We start from the raw sequence: 3,854 nt of genomic DNA, 5'->3' as shown, positions 1-3,854 counted from the left end.
GTCAACCGTCTCTGGGGGCACGCCTGTCTCGAGAATGAGCATAGATAGTGTCTGACTTGCAAGGCGCACCACAGCCGTAGGGGCGGGTCAGTGAGGGACTGAATTTGTGCAACTTGTTTCCATCGGTCTGTATCGCTGAAGTGATATAGCCTAGTCAACCCTGATGTTTCTAGCGATTTGGCCAACGGGTTATGCAGACCCGGAGGGAAGTGCGGGCTCCCCGTTACTGGTGTCATGGGCGATGGAGCAGGAGAAAGGCCAGGTGAGGGGAGTACCCTGCCCGTCACTCGCATCGTGGCGCGAACCAATGGGTTCGTCCAGGTGGAGAGCGGCAATGTCGGAGATATCCACGGAACGCCGTGCAACGGCCATGGACAATCCTCCTGCTCCAAGGCCACCCACAGTTTCTGCTCCACGTTACAACACCAGTCCACAACCACTGCCAGGTGAGTCGCCCTGTAATAGAGAGAAGGATCTGGGAAGCTCAATCCTACTGCTGCCCGGGGTCTCGAGAGGATTTGATGACGCAATCTGGCCCTTTTGTTAGCCCACAGAAAGGCTAGGAAGTGCGAGCGCATCTGCCTCAGATACGTGGCAGGAAGTGAAATCGGCAACGTTTGAAAGAGGTATAATAGTCTGGGCAGGACTGTCATTTTTAAAATGCTATTGCGACCCATCCACGTAAACGTGGAACGGTCCCAAGACTTCAGGTCTGCGACAATGCGTTTCTGAATGGGGAGGAAGTTCAGAGTAAAGGTATCTTTGATATCTGCTGGGATAGACACTCCCAGGTATGTGATGCAAGACGATGCCCACTTAAACGGGAACGATCGCTGGAGGCCGCGTAGGCGGCCTGCAGGGATCGAGATATTAAGTGCCTCCGATTTACTGAGATTCAATTTGAAATTGGAGAGGCGTCCATACGTTTCCAGAGTTTGTAAGATGTTGGGCTCTGCGACGTCTCAAGGGCCTCCCAGATCTGGCGGATGAGGATGAAGTAGAATCCAAGGAAGGAACCTCCAACCAATCTGGCAGCAGTAGGTCTTCGCATTCCAGAAAGACGTTCAATTCCGGCACCTGGCGAGGGTGAACCAGCCTGAAGAAGTGGTCCCCTCTACCAATTAGAAGTGAGAAGGGGAAACCCCACCTGTAGGTGAGCCCTTTAACTTGCAGTAGATCAGTGAGGGGCTATGACGCCAGCTGATCGATCATCCCCTGCATGTCGGCCCGCGTCGGGAGAGCTGCTAGGAGAGACCGGAGCTCTGGGTCTACTCCTAGGCCCGAGCGGCCTAGCGGGGAGACGGGCGCCCGCGTCCGCGGGGAGGGGACATCCGATCCCGTGTCAGGTGAGGAGAAGGTCGGGGATGGCGGCTGGAGTGGAAGTGTCGCCTCGTCCGAAATGCCGGAGGCGTCGTGATGAGGAGAGGTTCGGGTATGTCCCGTCGGGGTGGAGTGTGCCTGTGTCCCGGGCTGCGCACGCGGCTTAGGCCTCAAGTCCTGGGGGGACACATACGCTTCCATCCTGGACTGCTTCTTTTGGCTCGTGGGGGCACGGGGTGTCTTCGGTGCCTTCCCGGTCTGCTTCATGGGTTAGTGGGGTGTGAGGGAGGAAGATCTACTGAAAAAATATCTCCCGGGTCTGCAGAGCTCTGGCGATTAGCTTCTGCTCGGCGCCATGTCCAGGCCACGCCCCCCCGTTATTATAATTTATGCATTTTGCACACATTAAAACATATGTAACACAGCATCGAAAAATGTATAATAAAAAACCTGAAAAAACCCTACCCCATCCCTGCAAAGTATTTCCCTCTTTTCCTATCTTCTCATGTTACTGTTAAAAAAAAAAAAAAAAAACCCTATTATGACATAACGGCAACTCCCAAGCATGTAATTTAAAGGATTGGTGTTTTTCCCATGTCCCCTCAAAGAAGCATAAAACAGAGGGCATTCTCCCTGCAGTATTGATTAAAATTGTTTTTTTTTTACATTGGTACATATGTACCTCTGTGTCCTTTGTTTACAATACCTTGCCTATTAGTCTTCAAAATGGCCAGAATAACTTTTCAGGGATTGGTATCACCACCCCTCTTCTCTATTGACCTCAATGGGGCTTAGATTAAAGTTTTCAATTTTCAGAATTTATTATGAATTTGAGGCATGTCTGGCAAATTTAACCCAGGCACATTTGCTCATCCCTACTTATAAATTACAATCACGTTTGGGTGGAAAGCTTTTACAATAAGGTACTAAAATGGTATAATGATGTAAAATGTGAAGATTCTATAAAATAAGATTTTGGGTTGGTAAATCATTTTAGTTAGGTGGTGGATTATGTTGTGCTTTTCATATTCCTCTGTGGCTAACTGAATAAGCAGTATTATTAAAAATGTAATTCCTCTATCAAATGGAAGAAAAAAAATAATATTTTCCCTTTCATTCAGCCTGTGCAAAAAAATTATTGCATTTAATATATTGCATTGTGCAACATTTTCAAACATGCTATCTAAAGAAAAAGGTTTAATTCAAAGTATTTTTATTGCAACATGCACCTAAAGCAAAATAGATGAGTAGTTGGACCAGAATTACTGCCCTCTTAGGCCAGCTGCCTTCTGGTATCCTTCCTTCCCTCCTAGCTTTAGTATCACAATAACAAGATCAGACATCATAGCCACACAAGGGCGGAGAGGCTGAAAGAGACAGTTTGCCCACTGTCAGTTTGCATCAGTACATCTAGAACTGATAACTAAAAGAGTACAGCAAAGCTTTTCCCTACTATTAGCTTCAAATAAAGCTTCAATGAATTGGGCAAGTATTTTATGAATTTAAAAAAAAAAGCATATCCACAGACATCAAGAAACATTTCAAACCTACTATCTCTGCCTTTTCTTTATCTATATGTTTTAGTAGCTTTCATCACAATTCCAGGTGCAAACATTGTTCTACTGGCAATAAGCTTGCCAACAGGGTGAAGTGTAACGGCAGACAAGGAATGAGAAAAAGAAAAGCCTGTTCCTCACATACGTGTTTTATTCATTGTCAGGATCTCATAAATGACAGGGTAGACTCGTGAGAGGTGGGTCCGTTCTTTGGGACTCCTACCCTCTGAAGCACCTGCCCAATTTTGAAGTACATTGTTGATATCGTAAGGGTCTTTATTATTATAGTCCTTGTATGTCTGGTGTGTTAAGCTGGTATTTTTTTACGAAGGAGGGAGGCAGGGAGCCATTAAAAAGATACACAGAAGCCTCCAGCAGGGTGATGAGATTGACTGAGTTTTCCACTGTTTGTGTATTATCCCAGTCCAGGTTTGATCTCTATTACTGGTCTCAGTAATGGTCTCTGTGATGAGGATTGGGTACAGAAACAGCAACTCTAGGTTCAAATAAATAAATAATGGTTTTAAAAACTCTCCCAGCAGTTAAAGAGAAACTTTACTCATATCTCATATCATACTCAAGTAACAACAAAGGCACCTTTAGAAATGTTTAGTAATGACAATCTACAAAACTGATACTTCTACATAATTGCTGGCTTTTTATTTTTTTGCATAACTTATTTTTCTTTTCTTCCCCAGTCTTCTGACTGTGGCCATTTTGACTAAGGGCAGGTTTGCTAGATCTGCCACATGTGACCAAGCACAGCATGATATCTCACAAGATTACATATGAGATTTCCCAGCAATGCCCTGCTGATGTAACCTTCCCAGGAAGCAATGCTTGGGCACATTACATCATTTGTGCCAAAGTGGACCAGAAATTGTAAGTAAAAATAAAATGTTTGCTTAGCTTATGAATGCGAGATGATTTCATGTCATCATGCAGAGCTGTAATGCTGATGTGATTTTCACTAAAAGG

The sequence above is a fragment of the Nanorana parkeri genome, unplaced genomic scaffold (genome assembly GCF_000935625.1).
Source record: "Nanorana parkeri isolate BGI_ZX_2015 unplaced genomic scaffold, ASM93562v1 scaffold272, whole genome shotgun sequence".
NCBI classification, from domain to species: Eukaryota; Metazoa; Chordata; class Amphibia; order Anura; family Dicroglossidae; genus Nanorana; species Nanorana parkeri.
This window is presented reverse-complemented; position numbering follows the sequence as displayed.